The 27,933-nt window shown below is 43.3% G+C and overlaps 1 protein-coding gene across 1 annotated transcript in view; it reads right to left on the bottom strand.

The window, feature by feature from the left end:
* Positions 1-1,156: 1,156 nt before the first annotated feature.
* The window catches only part of FOXO3 (forkhead box O3), a 127,660-nt gene continuing 100,883 nt past the window's right edge, over positions 1,157-27,933 (bottom strand). Inside the window, exon 3 of the mRNA XM_044289316.1 lies at positions 1,157-4,399. The gene's annotated coding sequence lies outside the window, so the exon portion shown is untranslated. The remainder of the gene's footprint in view (positions 4,400-27,933) is intronic.

Here is a 27,933-nt window from a genome sequence, read left to right as displayed (position 1 = left end):
TAAAGTGAAGGTTCAGTTTTACAGGTAAAAAAAAAAACACATTTTTGCCTAAGCTACAGAATACCTGGACCTTCAAAAGATGCATTTGTTTTTTTCTTTAATCATTTAAGATAATTAATAGTTCTAGATAATATGCCATGTGATCACTGTCTTATCACAGTAAACTGTAGCCTCCCCACCTGTTCAGTAAGATTGCTCACTTCCTACCACCTTTCACCACCACCCAGGATTTAAAATCCCCTAAGGGCCCATTCACACGTCCGGAAAATGGGAACGGATGCGGACCTATTCATTTTCAATAGACAAAAAAAGGCATTTCTGTTATAGTGCCGGCCATGTGCGGTCTGCAAAATGCGGAACGCACATGGCCAGTGTCCGTGTTATTGCGGATCTGCAATTTGCAGACCGCAAAACAGTTTCGGATGTGTGAATGGACCTTTTATAGTCCTCCAAATGTCCCTGCTGATGTTCAGAAGGTTCCTCTCTGTCACTGCACTCTGCTACAGTCTCCATGCTGGGGAGCCTGAAGGCAATGTCTGCTGATAAAGTCTGACTGTAGAGGAGGTGTAGACTGAGGGGGTTATTTATCAAACTGGTGTAAAGTAGAACTGGCTTAGTTGCCCATAGCAACCAATCAGATTCCACCTTTCATATTGGACCGCTCCTTTGGGAAATGAAGGGAGGAAGCCGATTGGTTGCTATGGAGACCTAAGCCAGTTCTACTTTACACCAGTTTGATAAATGACCCCCTAAGTAACCTCATAATTCCACTAGCTGCAGAGAATCCAGGATAGATAATTACGTAGTAAGGCTGAAAAAATACATCTGTCCATCCAATTCAGCCTGTTATCCTGCAAGTTGATCCAGAGGAAGGGAAAAAAAACAACAACTGTGAGGTAGAAGCCAATTTTCCTCACTATTAGATATATTTCAAATAGTTATTAGCACCAACTTGCCATGGAAAAAGTGTGAACAGAGTCTAAAAGAGCAATCTTTAGCAGCAATATTGCCCAGCTGGAAGTTGCAAGGTTGGAGATTGTCATATTTTCTGTCCAATTTCCCCTGGAGTTTCCTTTAAGCAGCAATTTTAGTTACTTAAGTGTACGTTCTGTAAATGTTTCATATCATGCCAGCTTTACCTGTAATAAAACAATTATTCAGAACATCCTCAATGACTTTTATTTTCTGAACAGCACAAGAACAATGAATGATGAACTTGTATTGGTTGCTATAGGCAGTTTTGATATGAAGTCCTTTGAGAGCAGCAATATATTCACCTTCATCAAAATGCATGATTCAAGGGTGCCATGACAAAGGAACACAAACTTAACTATGCAAAATGTACTCTCCTTCTGATGGAACAAGTGGTTTCTATGGAAGATTTATTAGCATGTGTATTTGATCCCTTGCCCTTGTTATAACACGTGTACATGTCTCCTACTTGGGTACTACATAGCTCGTTGAAGGATGAATATCGGTTGGTTCTCTGGTTCTTGAGGCTTTCATATGACACATTTAAATGCAGAAAACACATGGGAGGTTTCATTAATAAAATCATTAAAACATTTCTATGGTACCACAGATGAATATAAGAGCTTGAGGGCATCTACCACAAGGAACATGTATAAACGTGCTTTAGAGTTCATAAAAATGTATATTTTTTCCACCATCTCCTATGCTGACATGAATGTTAAAGGCCCAAAGCCTGAACTGCTGAGAGATTCTAATGACATGTCATTTTCGGAATTGTCAGGAGACCTAGAGTGGATTCAAATCACCTAATAAACCAATATGTAAGGCCAGCCGTGTGTTTCGAATCCATTTAAAGTTTCTATGATAAGAACACACCGAATATGTTGTTATTAGTATCCCTCAATAGTGCAGTCTCGGGCGTTGGGCCGGTAACTTCAAATAATATTCCAGTCAAGATGTAAGAAACAGTTTTCACATCTTAATGTACATTAAATGGCTTTCTTTCTTTTTTTTTTTTTTTTTTTTTTTTTTTTACCTCTGATAGGTCTCCTTGAATAGGAGAGACAAAAAAATGAAGATTAAATTATACTATTACAAGTCCATTTACACATGTCAGAAGGTCACAGTAGTAGAAGGTCCAGGATATTAGACTTCTACCAATGTCCCGTAGAAATGGATCCAAGCACCTTGTTTTAGTGAACAAATGAGCACCCTGTTTATTCAAACAAGAACCTAGAAAAGCTCTCAAGCGATACTTATAGGGTAAAATGGCTACTGATATATGAGTCGCCTGCTATCTACTTGACATGCCTAAGCAATCCTCTGGATATACCACCCTTTCAAAGTATTTTCCTGTGTCCACAATAAGGCTTTTGTATGAAGCAGAAGACTGGATATATGTATCTGACAGAAGACATACTGAAGACCATAAGAGATGGTCAAAAAATGAAGGAAATCACTGTGTTGAGTAAATACAGTAGATACACTGTTAGATATACGTTATATCCATATTCACAGTTAGGTGATGATGCTATGCTCTATGGAAGGACAAGAACATAAGGGTGAATACATTGTAAACAAAGCCACTGCCAGTCACAGATTCTTCTACGTCTAGTTCCAGGGCCTAGAATGTATATATTATGCAGTGGGAAATCAGCCACCTTTGCCGACACATAGTGAACTATGAGCACCGGGTAGTGCCCAGTACTAGTAATCTGTGAGGACGGGTTAACGTACGTTACATTTATAGTACAAGCGCAGGTGCATCGGGCAAACATGGTCAAGAGTGCTACTTTCAACCACATGCATCGTTGCAATGACTGACAACAAGTGGTACAAAAAATTAAATCAAAGGACCACAAATATTACAGTACAAATATTCCCACCACACAATTTTAATAAAAACAAAACAAAAAAAAAATGTAATAATTTCCAGGTATGATAACACATTTTAGAAATTCAGTAGTGGGCTAAATTAGTTAATGGTTCTAATGTTATATTGGCCACGCCATAGGGACGCATGCGCATTACCTTTCTGTGGGAAAAAAAAGCTAGTTTGCTTCTGCTTCCTAACACTCATGCATAATGATTAATCTCTGTACATTACAAAATAGATTCATATATTTATATTTATAATGCCATAATGCAAAGGAAAAAGTCTTCATATATCAATCAAGTACAGAATGAATAGATATCGATAGATCAGTTGCCTCTGTACTTTATATATCAAGTTGCAATAATGTACCATTGATGTTCATTCACAATATGCTCCCCACAAAAAAAGTAACCAAAAAAACCTTCAAATCTAAGAAAATAATACAAAAATAAAAGATCCGACATGTTGAGGGATAATATGGAAGGGCTTTTTCAGCACCACTGTGCTTTCCAGATAATAATGTAACCTGAAATCCCTCTTCTACTACACAGTACATGTGGGATATTATCTGATTCTTCTATGAGGGGTTTCCGAAAGCAGAATATACTATTCAAAGCCAAGAGACGGAAGACCCATATAGTGCAATGCCTGGTACAAACACCCGTGTACAGTGGTTGTTCTGGTACACATACATACACAGCATTGCCAATAGACTGCTATGTCTACTAGATATCCTGGGTTTAAACCCTTTCTGGTCATTTGGTGAGAAAAAGCTTCAAAACAAAACTAAACACATGAGTCAAGAACAAACGGTATAAATGACACTGTTCTGGATATATTCATAAAATACAGCAGTATACAATTGGTTTTGGGTGACAGGAAGTAGTACCATATCAGCAACATATTTATCCCTGAATTGCATCATCGAAAAAGGAAAAAAAGAAAAAAAAAGTTCCGAATGGAAATGAGAGTATTAAAGTATAGCGTCTTCCATGGAAAATTCTGCCTATTTGGCATAACGGAGAGGCAGTGGCTTGACTGTTAGCTTACATGAATATTATCCGAATAATTCTTGTACAGACTGCTAGGAAAATAAGAGAGGGGAAAAAAAAAAATCTAAGAAAAGGAAAACATGGTGAAAGGACTGTAACTATGCGATCCTCCCCTAGAAATGAAGAGCATGATTCAGAGGTCTACAGCTGGTGGGGGATGTGATGCATGGCAGCTATGCCAGCTATGAAGCTGTGGACAAACACCACTGCATAACGAGACAGTGCCCACAAGAAGATTGCATTCTTCCATCCATGTTCTCATCTTGTGAAGACATTTTTGCATACTTCAACAATGAAAGGGGGAGGGGAGGTGCACGGATTATCCTGGAAGGAACTTTACTTAAGTGTGAAGGATTTCTGCTAACAGTCATAGCAAGGTTAGGAAACTGGTGCAGGATTCATGAAAAGGTCATAAGCTGTAAACAGTATCACTGTCCGCTTGCTGACAGCAGTTTTGGCAAAGGTTTTCGTTTTTAGGGTCTCTTATCAGTTCCTGGCCCTGTAAAAAACAACAACAACAAAAAACACCATAGTTAGTACAGGAAAATCGGAGATAAACTTCTATTTATCACATATATTACTCTCAGTAATACTACACGATCTATGGGACGCTACAGGAATTTCTGGAGTTCCCATAAACATGAGTTGAGTAGTAGTAGTTTGCATACCCGACCTGCCACACCATTCATTTCAGGGGGCTCCGAGGGGTGTGCTCATGATCAGTGGGGTCCCAGTGGTAAAACCCCCACCAATCTTATAGTTCTAACATTTACCAGTTCCGCACATGGCTGTCTCTAAAGTTATGTTCAGACATAGTGGCCATAGCACAGCCATGGTGAGGCTAACCACACAGACAGTATCAATCAATTTGAAGCCACAATGATTTGCAAAATCATTTTGGCCACGTTGGCCTTGCCGATTAGATTATCTAGGATTTACCATGGCAAATAAAGAAAATATCACATCGGAATATTGTTTGTTCCACTGTTATGTCCACAGCTACAATCGGAATACATGAAATCAGGTTGAGCAAAACAGTGGCCCCTGTATATATGTTGGAGGTTATCATGAAGTATATGTTATATGATCTACAACATATGGTGTGAATTTAATGGCAAGCAGCAGTGTTGGCATTTTTGGTATTTCCCCACATGTAACACTTGCTGTCAGATAAAATTTACTCCCTTGCCAATAAAGTAAACCAGAAACAGGCCGGAGATGGGACAGTACTGGAGAGCTATCCGCACAGCTGCCACCCGATTGAACATGCTAGAGCTTACCCTCCTTAAAGGGGCTGCTTACCTTCCTTAAAAGGGCTATTGTACAAGTACTGGGAAGTGCAGCTGCAAATTCACGCAATGATGTCTGAATGTGGGTGTCAGTGGAAAGAAGACGCCGTGGGAGCCAGGTGGAAGAAATATCAATTATAATCAATCAGCATTTTGCAAACTAAAGGTAAAGAATCACTGTTTGCCATGGGCAATCCCATTTTATTCTTCTTGAATTAAATTACATTTCTGGAAACATTTTGGAAGATGTATATATATCTGGGGATTGTCATTAATGGTCATACGACTCACATATCAACTGGGGTCGAAACAATGCCTGTCCTTCAACCACCAGAAATGTATTAATGGATGTACTCCTGAAAACTGGCATAGAAAAGTGGCACATTTTCTAGTAAGCAGCATTTTCTGCCTTTTTTCAATTTTACTCTGCTCTCGCATTTTTTGGGGGAATAGTGGGCAGGCTTAATGGGATGTACTTGGCTTCTCATGGCACTGCATTATTTGCTAGAATTGACGCAAGCATCTAGCATAAGTTAGAGCTCAAATCTAAGCCAGTTCAAGTGGATAGACACAGGTTACGAAAACTCCAGGAGTATAAAAAACATTTCACTGCACTGCATAATTGACAAAATGATATGTGATGTGATAATGATATATTTGAATTTAGGAAGTTGTGGAGGATTTGAAATATATAGCTGCTTTCTTCCAAAAAAACAGTGCCACCTCTATCCATACAGTGGATATAAAAAGTCTACACACCCCTATTAAAATGTCAGGTTTCTGTGATGTAAAAAAATTTGACAAAGATAAATAATTTCAGAACTTTTTCCACCTTTAATGTGACCTATAAACTGTACAACTCAATTGAAAAACAAACTAAAACCTTTTAGGCAGAGGGAAGAAAAATTATAAAAATAAAATAATATAGTTGCATAAGTGTGCACACCCTTAAACTAATACTTTGTTGAAGCACCTTTTGATTTTATTACAACACTCAGTCTTTTGGGGTAGGAGTCTATCAGCATGGCACATTTTGACTTGGAAGATGTGCCCACTCTTTGCAAAAACACTCCAAATCCATCAGATTGCGAGGGCATCTCCTGTGCATAGCCCTCTTCAGATCACCCCACAGATTTTCAATCGGATTCAGGTCTGGGCTCTGGCTGGGCTATTCCAAAACTTTAATCTGCTTCTGGTGAAGCCATTCCTTTGTTGATTTGGATGTATGCTTTGGGTTGTTGTCATGCTGAAAGATGAAGTTTCTCTTCATGTTCAGCTTTCTTGCCGAAGCCTGAAGGTTTTGTGCCAATATTGACTGGTATTTGGAACTGTTCATAATTCTCTCTAGCTTAACTAAGGCCTCGGTTCCAGCTTAAGAAACAGCCCCTTGGCATGATGCTGCCACCACCATGCTTCACTGTGGGTATGGTGTTCTTTTGGTGATGTGCAGTGTTGTTTTTACGCCAAACATATCTTTTGGAATTATGGCTAAAAAGTTCAACCTTGGTTTCATCAGACCATAACACTTTTTCACACATGCTTTTGGGAGACTTCAGATGTGTTTTTGCAAAATGTCGCCTGGCTTGGATGTTTTTCTTCATAAGAAAAGGCTTTAGTCTTGCCACTCTACCCCATAGCCCAGACATATGAAGAATACGGGAGATTGTTGCCACATGTACCAAACACAGCCAGTACTTGCCAGAAATTCGTGCAGCTCCTTTAATGTTGCTGTAGGCCTCTTGGTAGCCTCCCAGACCAGTTTTCTTATTGTCTTTTTTTTTTCAATTTTGGAGGGACGTCCAGTTCTTGGCAATCCCACTGTTGTGCCATATTTTCTTTACTTGATGATTGTCTTCACTGTGTTCCATGGTATATCTAATGCCTTGGAAATTCTTTTGTACCCTTCTCCTGACTGATACCTTTTAACAATGAGATCCCTCTGATGCTTTGGAAGCTCTCTGTGGACCATGGCTTTTGCTGTGGGATGTGACTAAGAAAATTTCGGGACAGACCAACTAGAGCAGCTGAACTTTATTTGGGGTTAATCAGAGGAACTTTAAATGATGGCAGGTGTATGCTGACTCCTATTTAACATGATTTTGAATGTGATTGCTTAAAGGGTTTCTACCACCAGAAATACTGTTATGTAGCTGACTGACATTAGCGATGCGCTAATGTCAGCACTACATAACAGTATGTTTTTTTACCTTTCTCCCTGCAGCCGTTTTGGTAAAATAAGCACTTTTACAATATGCTAATGAGCCTCTAGGTGCTATGTGGGCATAAAATCAGCACCTAGAGGCTCCGTCTACTCACCCTTCATCCCGGCCAGGTCCCCTGTTCTTTTCGCCCCGCTCCTCTTGATTGATGGCACGGTCCGCCGCATCGCTGCCGAAATCCCACGTCTGCACCGTTCACTTATGTATCCGGCGCAGGCGCAGTGAGTGAAGGCTGCTCTCCTGATGCCGTCTTCCTCACTGTGACGTAGTCGGCGCAGGCGCAGTATGGAATCCGGCACCAGAAGCGCATCATTCACTCACTGCGCCTATGCCGAATACAGAAGTGAACGGTGCAGGCGCGGGATTTCGGGACCGTGCCATCAATCAAGAGTAGAGGGATGGGCAGAACAGGGGACCTGGGTGGGATAAAGGGTGAGTAGACGGAGCCTCTAGGTGCTGATTTTACGCCCACATAGCACCTAGAGGCTCATTAGCATATTATAAAAGTGCTTTTTTTTTTACCAAAACGGCTGCAGGGAGAAAGGTAAAAAACATACTGTTATGTAGTGCTGACATGGGGGCGCATCGCTAATGTCAGTCAGCTACATAACAGTATTTCTGGTGGTAGAAACCCTTTAATTCTGAACACAGCTACATCCCCAGTTATAAGAGGGTGTGCACACTTATGCAACCACATTATTATTTTTTTTGTTTTCTTCCCTCTACCTAAAAGATTTCAGTTTGTTTTTCAATTAAGTGGTACAGTTTATAGGTCACATTAAAGGTGGAAAAAGTTCTGAAATTATTTATCTTTGTCTCATTTTTTTACAGACCCGGAAACCTGACATTTTAACAGGGGTGTGTAGACTTTTTATATCCATTGTAGGTTGTGTGTGGTATTGCAGCTCAGTCTCTGAAATACAGCACCAGACAGGAGCCGTACACAATAGATGTATATAGGCTGAATGGACCGGCTGGTGTTCAGGCAGATTATTGCTAACGATAATCTGCGGTGTAAAGCCTCAAGCAGACGTCCGTGGAACACAATCCGTGATATACCAGACTGGCATTGCAGGAGCGCACAGCGTCATTGGTTGCTATGACGCCGTGCGTTCCTGCAATGCCAGTCTGGTATGTCACGGACGGTGCTCCATGGACGTCTGCATGAGGCTTAAAAGTGCCACAAAACGCTCCTTCATCGGGTAATAGGATCATTAATGCGGACATCTAAATCATTCTTTGCCAGGAGCATTCTGCTGCTGGCAAACAATGATTCTGTATGGGGACGAGTGATGGCATTAGCCATTGCTCCTCCCCATATTGTGGAGGAAATCACTGCATGTAAATGTTGAGGTCTCCGTCACTGACGAGCAGGCGATTGTCAGGTAGTAACACTTCCTTCCCGACAATCGCTTGCTACATTAGGCAGTGTAAAGGAAACTTTATATTTAAAACTAGGTTTCATCTTGAATTACTCATGTGATGTTGCTCCACAAACTATTGCCCAAATTGCACGTTTATTCCACTGTGAATTTGTCTCAAGATTGAGTAACCTGCATCATAAGATACAGACATCAGATAATAGTGCTAGAAAATATACATGGGTGCAGAACAGAGAGAACTGGCTTAACTGGGTGAGAGGCCTTTGTCAGGGATATTGACTTATAGCATAGCTACCTTTCAGTTGGCAGCACCAGAGGCACAGCTTACTTTTCTTATTTCAAATGACAGCTAATTTAGAAACCTGTTTCCAAGGGAAGTACTGCATGTCCTGGAAGATTTCTTACACCTATTAGGCACTCTTCACAAGGAGATATAGTTGGACCCCCAATAAAGGCCTTTTACCCAGCTAAGTCAGTTCTCTCTGTTCTGCACTATGAAGGACAGACATCATGAAAAAGCTGTCTGCAGATGAGATTCTGGCTTGGCTGTAATTCTAATTTACTAAGGCCTGTTTGAAAGGTCAAACATTAACTTACAGGTCTTGAGACATAACTTCAGATTATAGCTAAGCCAGTGCTTCCTCTGCAGACAGCTGTTTCAGGGTAATTTCACCTAATCAGTGTAGTGCAGAGAGAACTCACTTCGCTGGGTGAAATGACTATGTTAGGATTATTGACTTAAAGGATAGCTGCCTTCTAACTGGAGCACAAGAGACACAACTTTCTTTTTAAGTTGTGTCTACATAACAGTATGTTTCTTACCTATAGTATGAAATTGGCATATGACAAGCTTTACAATTTTACTAGGGGTTCTCTGAAAATATTGCATATTCTTACTATAATACAGACTACACCAGTGATGGTGAACCTTTTAGAGACTGAGCACCCAAACTGCAACCCAAAGCCCACTTATTTATCGCAAAGTGCCAACACAGCAATTAAACCTGAATACTACAGTCCAATATAGTATATTTTCGATGTACTTTATCATTTCGCTATAATAGCTGCCTACATTCAATGTGCTGCCCGTGCTGTTCATAGTGCGCCCTGCGCTGATGAAGGGCAGGAAAAATCTAAGGCATATTGGTACACCATAGGGTGTGGGTGCCCACAGAGAGGGCTATGAGTGCCCCCTCTGGCACCCGTGCCATAGGTTCGCCACCACTGGACTAGAATATATGAAAGTATATCAGAAAAGAACAATTGCAATACACCTATTAATAAAATGAATAGATCCATTAATAATAATACTAAGGCCTCATGCACACGGCCGTTGTTTTGGTCCGCATCCGAGCCGCTGTTTTTGCGGCTCGGATGCAGATCCATTCACTTCAATGGGTCCGCAAAAGATGCGGACAGCACTCTGTGTGCTGTCCACATCCGTTGCGCCGTTCTGTGGTCCGCAAAAAAAATAAAAATAACCTGTCCTATTCTTGTCTGTTTTGCGGACAAGAATAGGCAGTTATATCAATGGCTGTCCGTGCTGTTCCGCAAATTGCGGAACGCACACGGATGCCATCCGTGTTTGGCGGATCCGCAATACACACAACGGTCGTGTGCATCTAGCCTAAGTGTGCTACCAACTTATGAAACCTGATGACTACAGGCACAACACAAAGACATCCTCTATGTCTCCATCCTCAGAAACTACTCTCTGCAGGGGGGGGGGGGGGGGGAAATGAAGGTGGAAGTGCACCTTGGTGGAGATCTGATCCTGCAGGACTCCCACCAAAAGAAACAATAAGGGGCATGGTGCTCCATTGCAGCTCACTTCTAGACCAGATTCATTTGGGTGAGACAAAAAAAGGCAATAAGGCACTGATACTGCCCTGGGCCTATACAGTGGTGTTTTCTGCATAAATTTGACTTTAAACTACATTAGATTTTGACACAAGCCTAAAAGTAGATAAAGTTAACCAAATCAAACAAACAAGTCAAAATTTTTAGACTTGGTTATTTATCAGGGAAATGATCCAATATCACATGTCTGTGAGTGACACAAGTATATGAACCTTTGCTTTTAGTATTGGGTGTGATTCCCTTGTGAAGCAATAACTGCAACTAAACATTTCCAAGTCCTGTACATTGGTTTGGAGGAATTTTAACCCATTCCTCTGCCTGTATGTTAAAGAGTATTTCAGTCCCCCAAAAATAATTTCACTGGAAGCACATGTTAAAAAAAAAAAAAAAACATCTGAATTTATAGTCTGCCTTTCTGCTTCTGTCTCAACATGTCCTCTGCCGCCAACGACTGGCAAAACAGCAGCAGTGATGGATCGGTGAGTATGGTATTTTTCTTTTACAGCATTTGCAGCTGGAATACCGCTTTAAGGGAACACAGAGACTTCTGTATTTATGATAAGCCACAAAGTGGGTCAGCATAGCAACAATGACACATCTTGGGCTCATGAAGAGAAAAACGTGAACGTAAACTATGATACAAAGGCACATTTACATCCAGAATCTTTGTTTCCACATTGGCGAGACAGCCAGGAAGGAGGACAACATAGGGAATTATCTCATACCATATAATACCCAGTGTCAATCATTAAGACAATGGACATAAGGTATCAGTATTTCTCTGCACACGTAGATTATATTACAGACTAGACTACCGTGTCAGCATACAACAATTACAGTAAATCAAAAGGTAGAGAATGTACAAATCTATAAGGTACACTCTTGTTTTCTTGCAGCCACCATGGAAATCAATGCATAAGTGTGGGCAGACCAGCAACCGGTAGAGATGTTGCTATGACAGCAGAGGGCTTGCTTGAGTCACCTACTAATAAAATGGGTGCCCATTCATTTTCAGAACATATAATTGTGATTACAAGCTCATTGGACAAAAGAAGACTGAGTCTACAGCTCAGCTTCTTAGGCTGGATTCACATCTTTCCTTTGTATTATTAGATCCACTCCTGGATTTGGCTCAAAAATGCATATATAAATTGATACTTAAAAGGGTTGTCCACTAAAAAACACATCCCCTATCCACAGAACCTGGAGATAGGTAAGTGCTGTAAGTTGTACTCTTGCCAAAGAGTTGAACAGAGTGGCACATGCGTGACTGCCACTCCATTAAAATAAGGAAGCACAGTGCCCCTGTTCTCATGATTGGCGAGGGTCCCATCAATCACTCATTCTCTAGCCTGTCAATAGGGGCTAAGTGTTTGTCATGGGACAACCTCTTTAAGGGTACGGCCAGGAAAAACACAGCAAAAAATTGCAGCATTAAAAAATACATTGCTATAAAACATGTACAGGCATCAGGGGTGGATAGACCTTACAGGGAAATTTCCCAGTGGGCCAGTGCCCAAGGGGGTACCTGAGCCCTTTTCATGGCCGGCCAGTGGAAGTTTTGGGGGATGTATTTTGTGCTGATGGAGGCAGTATTTTGTGATGTACTGTGGTATTTGGCTCTGTTGGGGTGGTATAATGTGCCGCAATAGGGTATTGCTGGCCCCGCCTACTTGTATTGGCCCTGCCTTCCATCAATTTGGACCCGGCTACAAAACGGAGCCACTTTTAGTATTTTTTCCAGGGCCACTTTAAGTTCCCAGTCCGCACATGACCGGCATACATCTGATCTGCACACAATGGCCGAGATTCACTATTGATTCTGCACCCGTTTTTTTTTCTAGAATTTTGCCGCATAGCGGACGCAAAATGTCGCAATTTTTGTTTTAGACACTATGGTGAACAAGAAGAATGGAGATGTGGCATACAAATTTGAATTTCTTGTGGAAAAATCTGAAAATAGGACTTAAGGTCCCTTTATACTGCCCAAAACATCAGGCAGATTATCGCTAACAAGCGTTCGAACGAATGCTCATTAGTGATATTCTGCTGGTTTAAAGGCGACACTGATTACCCAATGAACCAGTGTGTAATTGGATCTTTCATGCGTTCACCTAAATTATCATTTTCCGGCAGCAGATTGTGCCGCCTAAACAGCCTGTGCCACAGGCAAACAATGATTCTGTATGGGGATGAGCAATGGCATTAGCGATCACCCCTCCCCATACTGTGGAGGAGATCGCTGCATATAAATTCAGCAGTCTCCTTCACTGACAATCAGGCGATTGCTGGGAAGGAACAGATGATTTCAACCAGTGGCGTAACTAGAGTGTTACCCAGTGCAAACTTTGGGGGTAAACCACTGCGTGAAAGAGAGTCAAGTCCCGTTCCGGACAGCAGAGACATGGAGCATTAACATGATTGATAATGCTCTTTGCCTCTATGTGACCTTTTTACTACAAAATCACAGTTAGATAAAGTTGTCACCGTGATTTTGTAGTAAAAAGATCACAGAGAGGCAGAGAGCTTTATCAGTCATGTTACTGCTCCGTGTCTCTGCTGTCCGGAACTGGGCTTGGAACTCTTTCACGCAGAGGATTACCCGCACAGGATCCGCTCACGTTAAAGAGCCCTAAGCCCAATGCATGGCTACACTCACCCAGTCCTAATAAAATCTTGTCCTACCTCATTCAGGGTGTCGCTGGCGTCGGCGTGATGTCCACTGGATCCAGAACAAGGTTCCTGTGGTCATAGAGAAAAAAAGAATAATCGCATAAGGAAGGGATGGTGACTGCCCCTGTGAAATCACCAGCAGGGGGCGCTGTGCTGGCCTGTAAGACTGAGCCATGCCAATATATAGCAGGGTAATCTAGGACATTTCCCCTAACTGCTACCACACAGTACTAATGCCCACATTGTGGCCCCTCACAGTACTAATGCCCACATTGTGGCCCCTCACAGTATTTAAGCCCACCTTGTGGTCCCTTCAAAATAGTTATGTCCTCCTTGTAGCCCCTCACAGCAGTTATGCCTAACTTTGTTCCTGTCACAGTAGTTATGCTTACTTTTGTGCCCCCTCACTGTAGTTATGCCCAGATATGCGCCTCCTCACAGTAGTTATGCCAGATTATGTGCCCCCTCACAGTGGTTATGGCCAGATATGTGCCTCCTTCATAGTAGTTATGCCAGTTATGTGCCCCCTCACAGTAGTTATGTCAGATATGTGCCTCCTTCACAGTAGTTATGCCAGATATATTCCCCCTCACAGTATGCCAGATATGTGCCCCCTCACAGTAGTTATGCCAGATATGTGCCCTGTCACAGTATACCAGATATGTCCCCCCTCACAGTAGTTATGCCAGATATGTGCCCCCTCACAGTATGAGAGATATGTGCCCCCTCACATAGTTATGCCCACATATGTGCCCCCTCACATAGTTATGCCCACATATGTGCCCCCTCACAGTAGTTATTCCAGATTAGGTGCCCCCTCACAGTAGTTATTCCAGATTAGGCCACCCCCTCAGTAAAGATGCCCACTTTTGAGCCCCCTCACTCTAGTTGTTGCCCCCCTTTTGCCTCCAGTCTGCAGCTCTATGAAAAAAAAAATAAACATATACTTACCTTCTTCCCTGATGTTGTGCTCCCACACTCACATCGCACTATTGGCTGTGCTAAAGGCCGATTCCTGGGCTTTCGGCGCTCCTCCCACAGCCAGCACCGCGATGTGCGGGCAGCAGGGGGAACGCCTGAGCTCAGAAGAATAGTGAAGCAGGGAGCGGAGAGGTCGCCCTGCTTCACTCTGAAAACGAACAGCTCGGCAGTGAAAAGAACTGCTGGGTGAGTGTGCCCCCCCCTTCCTTGCCTCTGCGCTCTCCCTGCCTCCTGCGCCCCCTCATGTTTGAAGAGCGCACTGACGGGGCCTGGCATTCTCACTGTACTTTATGCTGGGCCCGTCAGAGAGCTCCCATTACATGTCAGTGCAGCGGGCCCCTGCCAGGTCGCACCCTCTGCGACAGCGATCGCTACGATCCATAATCTTCTCAGGACTAACCTGTCCTATTTTATCGCCCTATAAACCTTTCCCGCCTTTTATGTTAATTAACATAAAAGAGTCATATCTTACTTGTTTGACATGAGAAGAGTCATATTTTCACTGAGTCAAGCACCTCAGCTCCGCCTAAGAAACGTCCCTATAGATAAGATCTTGCGCACGTGAAATATTCATTTTAGGCAGTGCTCCGTTGCGTAAGTATTTTGAAGCGGATATTTGAGAATATTCCAGCACGTAGTGGCGTGAGGGGGAGGGGACATGTACTAAAATAGCTGATTGGTCTAACAAATAAAGGGCAAGTGCGAGATTTCGGACGAGATTACAAGCGGTGAGGGCAGAAATCGGCTGTCAATCAAAGTTTAGGGGGCGGGGAATAGGCTATGATGGTGTGAGGGGAAGGAATAATTTATGCAAATGAGCCTAACGGCGGTAAAGGTTTATAGGGCGATAAAATAGGAAAGGTTAGTCCTGAGAAGATTATGGATCGATCTCTAGGAACTATTAGGGTAACCAAGCATTAAGGTACATTCGGTTTTATATGTCAGAACATGGTGACAGGTTCCCTTTAAGAACAAACAATCGTTTTTGTGGACCTATAACAGACCATTATCGTCTGAAAAGAAGTTTGCTCTCTTTAATATTTTCATCTGATAGTTGGATGAAATATCTTTTGTTCCAAGAAAAATTGTTCGTGAACAAAAGATCTTTCTTTGAACGAATGTTCCCAGAAAGATGTTTTGTCCATCCACCAGTTTCAATGAACATGTATTGAACTTTGAACAACTGTAACAGTCATTATAGACTAAAATGTGTATGGTCATGTCTGCGAAACAAACGTTCACCAGATAATTGCATGTTCAACTGCTGTTTTCCCATCAACCAACGTGTACCTAATGTGTATGGCCACCTTTACTCATGGGGCCCCTTTACACTGCAGGATCTAAAACAAAGCTTTGAAAGGCCTGTAGGAGACCAAAGCAGAAGAGCTGAATTAAAGGGTCATTCAGGGCAAAACTCAAAACGTCTCCCTGCTCTTTTTTTAACAAAACACTTAAGGGTACATTCACATGAACCAATAGAAGTCAAGGGGCTTTTCACACGGCCATTTTTTTTAACAGCCAGTAAATATTCGTCATCAATTAATAGGGCATGTCCTATTTTTGTCTGTTTTCAGACGAACCTCACTGAAATCAATAGGACTGTTTTTAATGGCTGTTTAGACAGGAGGTGCATCTGTTTAATGGCCGTGGAAAACAGGTAAACTTTTTCAGGTCTTTCAGGAGTTAAATTAAAGAACACAAAATATCTAATCCATTTGCTTGTGTAGGGATGCTCACTCTTCAGGATCTGACATTCCCAAGATGATGACATCACCACGCTGGGAGCACATGTCCTTTCCTGCTGCATCCAGTGAAGAGTGAGGTATTATTTTTTTCTTGACACAAGCATAAGGGGGCTAAAGAGGGGAATACTAATACTGTAGTAATTCATAATTCTGGGGCCACTAAAAGGGGCATTCATAATACTGTGGGCAACTAAGGGTGGCATTCATAATACTGAGGGCCACTAACGGGGGAATTTATAATACTAGGGGTCACTAATAATACTAGGAGGCACTAATGGTGGCATTAATAATACCAGGGTCACTAATGGGGTATTAATAACTCTGGTGGCACTAAAAGGGGGTAGGCTGATGTCCAGGGGGCACTATGGGGGACATTATGTATACAGAGAGCAATGAAGGGGGTGGGATTAAAATAAAAAGCCAATTTAAAGAGGACCTTTCACCCCCAAAAAATAATTAAACTAAAGACATAGCGTTACTTACATGCCCCCGGTATTGCTTAATCATGAATTCATTTTTCTTTCTGTGCCCCCGTTTGTCCGCTCTGCCCCCCGGAATATTTCCCGCCTTGTATGCTAATGAGCTCGGCTCAAATGGGCTGGCGTTAAAAGTTCTCCTGGGCATGCCATCATTCTTCTCCCTGGCACGGAGCGCATCCAATCAGCGCGCTCCGCTCTTAGCCAGGGAGAAGACGTTCCAGTTCTCGCGAGATTCTCGAGAACTGGAGCGATTTCATCTATCCGAAGCCAGAGAATCTCGCGAGAACTGGAACGTCTTCTCCCTGGCTAAGAGCGGAGCACGCTGATTGGATGCGCTCCGTGCCAGGGAGAAGATTGACACGCCCGCCAGTTGAGCCGAATGGCTCATTAGCATAAAAGGCGGGAAATATTCTGGGGGGCAGCACGGACAAACGGGGGCACAGAAAGAAAAATGAATTCATGATTAAGCAATACCGGGGGCATGTAAGTAACGCTATGTCTTTAGTTTAATTATTTTTTTTTTGGGTGAAAGGTCCTCTTTAATTCATCCAAGATGGACAACAGTTTAAAAATGCCCATGAAAAACTGACAGTGTGTCTATTTTTCATGGCTAATTTTTCAAAGTCAAGTGAATGTAGCCTACTGTTTATTGTGTCTTAATAATACAGAGCAGAAAACAGAAGAAACATTAGCAAATTCCAGTAGAGAAAAAAATAAATAAAAAATCCTCGTTACTCTCCTTCCGCATCTTTCAGCACCCACTCTTGGTAGACAGCTGGGCAATGTGTCACGTGACTGATCCATACACTCTGTAGCAAGGATTTGGGGAATGCAAGTTCATCTGTCCCTGTAGCCTGTGGGGCCCACAATGTGATTTTCCTATTTCAAACACTTACATTCTAAGGCTACTTTCACATTAGCGTTTTTTGCGGATCCGTCATTTTGGTGTCCGCCTTCAGAACGGAATAGAGACTGATCGGAGGCAAACTGATGCATTCTGAGCGGATCCTTTTCCATTCAGAATGCATTAGGGCAAAACTGATCCGTTTTGGACCGCTTGTGAGAGCCCTGAACGGATCTCAGACACGGAAAGCCAAAATGCTAGTGTGAAAATAGCCTAAGGGTAGTGTGGTGAGCACCCGACGGCAATGATAAAACAAGCAAAGTACAAGATGTTGCCCAATTCAGATTTAAAGTCATGGCCTCAGTGCTGCAAGTGCTAACCATCAAGTCAACAGACACTCCTCATGAAATGTTTGCTTTTCACATTCAATGATCAATTATCCTAAACAGAGGTAAAACCAACCCTTTTGTTAAAGAGGACGTGTGACCACAAAACGCAGTGTGATCTGCAGGCAGCAGCTTATAGAGCAGGAGGAGCTGAGCAGACGGATGTATAGTTTTATGGGAAAAGATTGAGTAAAACCTGTAATTTATACATATATATCTCTGCTCTTTCTGACTTCAGTTGTACATGGGGGCGATCTTATTAGTGGCATTCTCTGTGCAAGCGTGTGTACAGAGATAGTGGTTACTGATAGTTGTTCACAGGGCAGTATTAAGCTCAGGAAAAGCAGAGATATAAATGTATAAATTACAGGTTATACTGAACCCATGTCTGATACTATGAATGTATGAAGCTGAGGAGCAGAACCATACACAGCCACATGAAGAAGGCACAGTGGATTGCTGACAGTGGACGGCCTGTCTTAAGAGTAGGAATTCTATGTTTTATATCCCTGAAAACCCATTTGGGCTGCTCATAGACATCACTGCACAAAAATCCCCACTGACATACAATTCTGTTATATGCCAGTAAGTAAAGAAAATATTCATGACTATATGAAAGACATATAAATGTTCTATAGCAGTGGTCTCCAACCTGTGGTTTAGGCTACTTTCACATTTGCTCTTTCCCTTTCCGCTATTGAGATCCGTCACAGAATCTCAATAGCAGGGGAAAACGCTTCCATTTTGTCTCCATTCATTGTCAACGGGGACAAAACTGAACGAAACGGAATGCACCAGAATGCATTTCGTTCCATTTGGTTGCATCCCTATTGCGAACAGAATTACGCTGCAGTGTTTTTCTGTCCGCAAAGTCAATAGAAAACGGATCTTTGACTTTTAATGGTGTTCTTGACGGATCCGTCACGGCTATTTTAGAGATAATACAACCGGAACCGTTCATAACAGACGCAGACGGTTGCATTATCGTGACGGAAGCGTTTTTGGTGATCCATGACGGATCCAGCAAAAACACTAGTGTAAAGGTAGCCTTAGCCAGGGCTACATAGCAACCTGCAAATTGTTAGTATGTGTGGGTCTTCATGACAGCAGTGGCATACTTACTATGTAGGCAGACCACATGACTGCTATGGGGCCCATGGTGAGAGGAGACCCAGAGCTGAACTCCTCCTGTTCTGTCATACAACCACAGGGGCTCAATGCAATGAGATGTTTACACTTTTAATTGAGTTCAATGGTAACTGAACAAATTCCTATTCACTACTGGTGGCTGAGGGAAGCAGAGGATTTCGAATTAAGATGGGGAGATTTATTAATGTATTTATGGCAGATATTTAGTATAAATACATGAGGAAATAGCACGTTTCACTTTATCCAACAAAGGAGTCAGATAAACTGGGTGTGGTGAGTCTCTTTTAATAAAAAATTGGCATTAACCTCACGAGAAGGAAGGGGCCCATACAAAGTTTTGCTATGGAGCCCGATGATATCTTTGAACTCCTCAGGCCTCTTTCACACTACCGTATGGCTATTTCAGTGTTTTGCAGTCCGTTTTTTTCACGGCTCCGTTGTTCCGTTTTTCTTGTTTCCGGTCCGTTTTTCAGTTTTGTTTTTCCGTATGGCATATACAGTATACAGTAATTACATAGAAAAATTGGGCTGGGCATAAAATTTTCAATAGATGGTTCTGCAAAAACAGAGCGGATACGGAAGACATACGGATGCATTTCCGTATGTGTTCAGTTTTTTTGCGGACCCATTGACTTGAATGGAGCCATGGAACGTGATTTGTGGGCAATAATAGGACATGTTCTATCTTTCAACGGAACGGAAAAACGTACATTCCGTTTTTTTTGCGGAAGCACTGAAATGAATGGTTCCGTATACGGAACGCAAAAAAAAGCCCGCAAAACGAAAAAAAAAAAAACGGTAGTGTGAAAGAGGCCTCAACCTGTGGCTATCCCTAAGCTAGGGCTGTATTAGACTGCACGCTATTCGGGCCAATTATCGGGAACAAGCAGTAACTGGCCTGCATAAAATCAGGCAACCGACCAATCGATCAATGAGCAAATGCTCATCTGTCAGCTGATCAGGATAAAAGATGCCCGATTATCTGCAGCACATCTCCGTGTAATCAGGTAGCGATTATACATCCTATATTCAGAATGCATGGCCTAAAGCCTCATTCACACGTCAATGTTTTACGGACGTGTGCTGTACGTGTTCTCCATGGACAGCACACGTCCCCATTCATTTTACTGTGTGTATTCAGACATCAGTGTTTTAGCACTGTCCGTGGGTCAGTGTTTTTAGGACGGATGCATGCTCTATTTTGTCTCTGTTCACGGATCCATCACGTCCATTATAGTCCATGAAAACCACGGATCCAATCCCTGTTGCATACGTGTTTCACAAATCATTAAGAGATGCTTTAAAAAATTATTTTTCAGCTGTTCAGTGTCTGTGAAACACGGACAGCAAAAAACGGACATACAGACTCAACACGGAACCTTAATGGACAGCTTGCATGTAATTAAAAATTTAGCATAGCCAGTGAGTTACTCAATAAATATCTGTATAGCGCCACCTGCTGTTTTTTTTCTTTTTCTCAGTTTCATCTTGCAACCTCCACCTGAGCTGTGATAGGTAGAGTATGGACACGCTCCCAAGCTGCAGCAGAAAGGACACTCCCCTTGAGCTGTCAGCTTGATATAATTCCAGAAGAGCAAAGAATGGGGAGATCTCTGGATCAATGTGAGGTACTGGACTGGTTCTAGCTTTGTTAGAAAGAGATTGTCACGTACCATATGATCTCCGATTTTATTTCAAGACACGGAGGCTCCTATTGCGAAAACTTTTCTTTACTGTCCACCATAGAAGCAAAGAAAATCCATTAGAATAATACCACAACAACAGGCCCCTCCCCCTGACAAGCCAGTATATATAGACATGTTTCCCCATAATCCTCCTCTTTCTTTGCTGCTGCCACCAGATAAGTATTGTGCCAGTAGTTAAGATTGGTTCCTTTCAGTACTTTATTCTACTAAGTATTGTTGACATATATTTGGCTTTATTTCACCCTTTTGTGTCCTCTAAAATAGTTTATTCCCTTGCTTAACCCCTTCTCTGGGTTACCTCTGCCCGTTTTTCCGTTCCTCCTTTTCCCCACACCAGTCCCATTCTGGGGCTGGCATGGAATTTTCCGTTGGTTCTATTATTCTTCTTGCTTTTTCCTCCCTCCCCTCTCTTACCAGTCGGTGCATGTCTCGTCCCGCTTCCTGCGCGGTGCAGTCATTTCTTCCAGTTCGGGACGCGCCAGAAGTATCTCAAGACTTCGGTCGCCATCTTTGATATTTCTTCTCACCGGATCTTTTTCGCCGCTTCCGCTCCTTGCACGCCGCTCTGCTATTGGGTAGCGCTTACTTCGCTTTAGTTTGGCTGCCATTTTCTGAAAGCAGGAGTTTTGTTCTTGCAGCTCCTGAGTGTCATTAGGTTAGGACCTTATTATTATTTTAGCCTAGTTTTTTCTGCCCCACATTTTTCCTGGGCCAGTAGGGCTTGACTTACTCCCACTAGCCTTTAATCAGATTTATTCAGAGTTTGCAAAAGAGCCCATTCTACATTATCATGTCCAAGCAGGACACCCCCCCCCCCCCCCCTTAGTCCTCAAGCCCCTGAGGATTCTGACACAGGGAACCATTCCCACAATCTGGCTACTTGTTCACCCACAGGGGATGACATCCCTTTGTTGGACGAGTCCCAGGCGGCGGCCATTCAGCGTTCGGTTTCGAACGCTATTTTAGCGGCCATGGGATCTATGTCTCATACCCTCACTAGGTCCATTTCAGAGGCCTTTCGAACCCAACCATCTGCTTCCAAGGGTCATGACCACTCCACTGCTGCTGTGGCTCAGCCACAACCACCTGACCCTTCTGCCTCCAGAAGTGCTGCGAATGGTGTTACATTTACCAACCAGGATAGCATGCATACGATGCGCAAAAGAGCCTATCCACACCAGGCAGAAAAGGTGCGGCATTGGAAATGTGCCAGAGCACAACCTGATTCAGAATCCAAGCTTGGATCTGATGAGGAGGCCGGTAGCAGTTCTCTAACTGAGGCCGCTACTGAATCCTCGATCTCCTTGATAGATCCGTTGGGAGAACCACTTTTTGATCCGGACATCCTCCATCACCGAGGTCTGCTGAGTGGCTCCCGACGGACCATGTGGCCAAATATTTAGAGGCCCGCGTGCGATGCCCTCTTAGCAAGGAGGCACGCCACAAATTAAGGGCGGAATGTCCGAGACCGCTAGTGCCCAACAAGGTCTGCGATACCCCTGTAGTAGACCCTAAGATGCCACAGTTCCTTTCTAAGTCAGGTTGGAATCCCTGCAAGGGCCTGGAGTCGGCTCTTAAAGCCTGCCAGGATAATCTTTTGGATATTTTTGGCCCCTTAGCCAGGATCTTTAAGCTGGTGGAATCCACCAGGGCGGACAATAGAAAGGTGGACCCGGAGATCTCCGGGGTTGGATCCAAAGGGCTATTTGTATAGCCGGCAATGTCAATACATCCCTTTCCATTGAAAGACGCAAGGCCATCTTGTTCAAGATCGAGCCTAAGCTGGCCAACCTTGCCCTTAAGGAGGCAGGAAAAGACGCACAGGGCTTGCTTTTTGGAAACTCCTTTATTAAGGACTTGAGCCGGTTTGTGGGCACCTTTATGGCTCTTGATAAAGCCCAGTCCTCTATAAAGAGAGTCTTTCATGGTAGGGTTTCCACCAGGGCTGGCAGTTCCAGGGGCCATCTGTCCGGCCGCTCCGCATACCAGACCCGAGGCATGGGTCGAGGCTCCTACTCGCATAGATCCTCCTTTGCCCCAAGACCCTCTTACCAGGATGCGAGTCAACCATCAGGATTCTTCCCTACCAGAGGTGGACCAGGTCACCCCAGAGGTTACAGAGGGACCACGGGCTCAAGACGACCTTACGGTAAGCATTCTACCTCAACATTATCAGCAAAATTGGTCTCTATTTTGTCTTATTTCCTGTAAGAGGGTTTCAGAAGTCCGCACCCTGGATCACGTTGCCAGATCTTTTACTCCCGAGGGGGTTTCCTTTAATATCACGCGTTGTACTAAGACTTACATTCGATCGGTCTCGTATTCCATGTTCTCTTCATCCCCGGCACTTTGTCCGGTGGCCTGCTTGCAGGAGTATGAAGCGCGGGTCTCCTGTTTTTCCCCATCTTTTTCTCTCCTTCTGCCAACCTTTCGCTCCGGTGACTAGCACCACCCTGGTGCGTAGGGTTAAAGGGATTCTGTCACCAGGATTCACCCCTGTCAGCTAAACATATGCTGATGTTCACGGCCTCATCAGGATTCCTAATGTGGGCTTTGAATGTGATCCGTAGCCTTATTTTGCTAAAAAAAACAGATTTTACTAACCTGTCACTCAAAGAAATAAGGTGCCCAAGGGGATGTCAAGGGATGCAATGTGCCGGCCGCACCCGCCGCCGTTCGTGCCCAGCGCCGCCTTTCCAGACTTCTGCACCGCCTCCTTATCCTCTGTGCCGCCTCTCGCCCTCCCTCCCCCTCCTCCTGCCGTAAGATCTTGCACGTGCGCACAGGGCTCTGCCTGATGCGCCCGTGCGGACTTCTCGCTTCTTAAAGCGAAGTGCGCATGCGCCGGCACTTCGCTCAACCCAGGTATGACCTGCACTCTGGCGCCAGCCTCTCAGAGCCCTGTGCGCACGCGCGAGATCTTACAGCAGGAGGAGGGGGGAGGGAGAGCAAGAGGCGGCACAGAGGATTAGGAGGCGGCGAAGAAGTCTGGAAAGTCGGCGCTGGGCACGAACGGCGGCGGGTGCGGCCGGCACATTGCATCCCTTGACATCCCCTTGGGCACCTTATTTCTTTGAGTGACAGGTTAGCAAAACCTGTTTTTAGCAAAATAAGGCTACGGATCACATTTAGAAGCCCACATTAGGTATTCTGATGAGGCCCTGAACATCAGCATATGTTTAGCTGACAGGGGTGAAACCTGGTGACAGAATCCCTTTAAATGGATTATGGCCTTGGCAGGGGTGGACACATCTGTTTTTATAGCTCACTCTGTTAGGGGGGCTTCGGCTACCTCTATGGTGATTTCGGGTGCACGGCTGGAAGACATCATGAGGCTAGTGGATTGGTCTCGAGTTTCCACGTTTAGGGAATTCTATTTTCGCCCCTCCTCAGCATGCCTTTTTCTTTGGTCATGGAGCAGCTTTGAACCAGCAATATGAGCCTCCATGTCTTGAAATAAAATTGCATGATTTACCTATTTTATGACGTAAAGTCATGATTTTATGAAAGACAAGGAGGCGAGTATTGCCCCTCCCTTCTGCCCACCCTCTAGAGTCTCATGGGTCAAGGGATTTAGATTTTTTCTCTAATGATACTTTTGGCATTGTCTGTGTGTCTATGACTTTGATTACCACTTCTCCCAATGAGAGAGTAATGTCCTTTTCTCGTGTTTTCTCTCCTAGCAGGATGATTGGCTGATGTTGTGCAGACCTTGAGAGGAGGTCTACAGTTTTCCGGAGTTACTCACCTTATAATGTTCTGTTCGGTTTTCTTCAGTTTGAGTTTTGAAGTTTATCCGGAGTTTATACAGTCGTCGGGGTGGCACTCCGCTAAGAAAGAGGAGGATTATGGGGAAACATGTCTATATATACTGGCTTGTCAGGGGGAGGGGCCTGTTGTTGTGGTATTATTCTAATGGATTTTCTTTGCTGCTATGGTGGACAGTAAAGAGAGGTTTTCGCAATAGGAGCTTCCGTGTCTTTCATAAAATCATGACTTTACGTCATAAAATAGGAAAATCATGCAATTTTCATTTTTCACATTAGTCATGGGACAACCCCTTTAAGGCAGATATACATTATGAACACACTGTTTTAGATTATCCATTCAGCTCAGTGAAACTTGAGCTATGAATAGTGAACAGAAAGTTAATGGGATTTTTAATGGTTGTGGTTAGTTTATGAAACATAACCTGTCTACTCACTCCTGTCTTTATATGCCCTTAATAAAAGGCTTTGCACATGGAGTGTCATTTCATATTTTTGTATTTGAAGGTTAGAGTGGCCAATTACATCGTAAACTGAATTTTCGGATTAAATAATATCAGTGAGCAAGGCCTTTTTTGTGCTTTTTTCACCAAATGCTTTTTATTTTGCATATCTTTTATGAAGAAAAAGAGGTACGTAAAGTTTTTGCTGAACAGTTTATCATCTTGATCAAAAAAGTATTATTAGACAAAGGAGATATGCAAACACATTCTTGCTATGGTCATAAGAGGACCTAAAAATGTCCCCCCCCCCATCCTTTTGTTTGGTATATATCTATTTGCTTATCGGAAATACTATCTCTCCTAACAGATAGAGCATCTTGACTTGTAGGCCATACTTGATCCTACAAGTCTCCTCACACCGCTCAAGGTGCTGGCTTAAAGGGGTTTTCCCATCTGAGACAATGGGAGCCTATCGCTAGGATATGTCCCCATCGTCCGACAGGGGGGCACCTAACTCGCAAACGCAGCTGGCAAAGTGAAGGAGGGCACACCATGCACCATTCATTTATATGGGGCCACCGAAAATAGCCCGCTGCACACCAATTCATTCCTATGGGGATGTATGGCCTATAAGTCTCCTCACGCCACTCAAGGCGCTCTTTAAGGAGAGATAGTGTCCCCCAAAAGCAAATAGATATATACCAAACAAAATGACCAAGGGGCACATTTTCAGGTCCTCTTATGACCATAGTAAAAATGTCAGACTGTTTCTGCAGATGTCCTTTGTCTAATATTACTTTTTGGATCAAGATGAGAGACTGTTTAGCAAGCAGGACATCAGGAATTACAGTTTACCATTATCAAAAGCTTTTACTGGGACCCACAACTATCAGACAATGGGGGCATATCCTAGTGATATGCTCCCACTGTCTGAGATGGAAATACCCCTTTAATTATTGTCCTAGTCATGTCTCAAGGCCTATTTTAAAGGGTCGAATATTGACTTATAGGATAGCTGCATTACATCTGGTGACATTGGAGGCAGAGTTTGTTAAGTGCTAATTTGCATCCCTTCTTTTTATCTATTTGCTAAAATGTTTTTATAACCGTAAAACTCTCAAAAATTGACCACTAAAAGGGGTTGTCTGAAATGATCAAAAATAAAAAAATTAAAATGGCTTAAAAAATATATATTATACACACCCCTTTCTCCATGCTTTTCCTGCCGCTGCTTCCAGTGATTGGCTGCAGCAGTGATGCTCAATATACCTACACATCGCTGTGCATGTCACAGTATCGGTGATATGTTGGGATATGGCATGTGACTGCTTCAGCCAATCACTGTCCTCAGCTGTAGATAGTGATTTGCTGCAGCAGTCATGTGTCATATCCCAGTACGTCACTGCTGCTGTCTGTGAAAAGAGGTAATAGAAATCAACAAGCATCCCAGAAAACTGAGCTGGAGAAAGGTTTTAACATCTTAAGCCATGTTAGGGTTTGTCCAAGATTTTTTATTATCTTGGACAACCCCTTTAAAACTTTTCACCAGCTAAAATTCTAGGAAAATAACAGACTGCACCCCTTTCTCCAAAGAACTGCTTTGCAGTATTCTCTCTATAAAATGTGAATCCATGCTATTAGCTGTCACCTAAGGTTCGTTCAGTGTCCCATCTGTAGTGGTGGCATGTTGGCTAGGCAAGGTTACATGCGATTATGAATGACTGAGATTACTGCATGTTTTGGCAGAATTTTTATAATGTTTAGTATAAAGGATGCTAGAAGTCAGTGGGTCACTGGTAACAATCTAGAATAAGGCCAGTTTTACACAAGCGTATTAGGAGTGTATTTTTATGTTGGGTCAGCAGACCTGTACTTGGGACGCATACCTGCAAATTGTGCTCATGTGAAACTGGCCTAGGAGGGCTGATATCTGGTAAAACAACTTTCTGTTTATATATATTGTGGCAAGGCGTACAGTGCAGGAGGGCGTGTATATCTCACCCAGATAAGTGTGCAGTGGTCTCAGCAAAGGATAGTTTGCTGAGACAGTTTTGTTTACGTTGTATTCTGGGCTGGATTTTAATTGGACTGGCAGTTAGGCTTGGTAGTGGGAGCTGCCGGTCCACACCCTTCCAGCACGGGTATTCCCTCATGCCTTAGGTGAGCGCAGGTGAAGCCTACCCTAATCAGTCTGGCATACATCCACCCTCAGTGTGTCAGTCTGGGGAAGTGTGTGTGATCCTGGAGCAGAGGCTCTGTGTGTGGTTTCAGTCAGGAGGACTAAAGGACCACAAGGCTATGCGAAGCCTGATCTCTCCCCTGTGTGGACTGACGCTTGATGAGCGGAACCTGCTAAGTCTTGGAGCCTGAGACCCTGATCCTAAGCGGTACTAAACGGTGAGTCAAGGAAACCTATGCGTTTAGGTAGAGCCCGGACGAGCAAGGTGTTTTATATTGGCTTTGTATATTTTTTCGTTATGCCGTGTGCCACAATAAAGCCTCATGCACATGGCCGGATGCGGACCTATTCACTTTAATGGGGCTGCAAAAGATGCGGACAGCACTCTGTGTGCTGTCCGCATCTGTTGCTCCGTTCCGTGGCCTCGCTAAAAAATATAACATGTCCTATTCTTGTCCGAGCTTTGCGGACAAGAATAGGCATTTATTTTAAAGGCTGTCCGTGCCGTTCCGCAAATTGCGGAATGCGCACGGACGCCATCTGTGTTTTGCTGATCTGCGATTTGCGGACAGCAAAACACACCACGGTCATGTGCATGAGGCCTAAAGCACGATTTGGCCCCTAAATCCTGGTGTCCGTGAAGAAGTGTGTGGTTGCAACCCCAGTGAAAGAGAGCTACCTCTTACAATATATATATACTGAACAAAAATATAAACGCAACACTTTCGGTTTTGCTCCCATTTTGCATGAGCTGAACTCAAAGATCTGAAAGATTTTCTACATACACAGAATTAGGTTAAGAAATATATTAAATATTATTCACAGGCACACCTGTGCAATATTCATGCTGTCTAATCAGCACCTTGATATGCCACACCTGTGAGGTGGGATGGATTTTCTCGGCAAAGGAGAAGTGCTCACTAACATAGAT

The sequence above is a fragment of the Bufo gargarizans genome, chromosome 4, assembly GCF_014858855.1.
Source record: "Bufo gargarizans isolate SCDJY-AF-19 chromosome 4, ASM1485885v1, whole genome shotgun sequence".
Lineage (NCBI taxonomy): Eukaryota > Metazoa > Chordata > Amphibia > Anura > Bufonidae > Bufo > Bufo gargarizans.
Note: the sequence above shows the minus strand (reverse complement) of the source record. Positions and strands in the feature narration are given on the sequence as shown.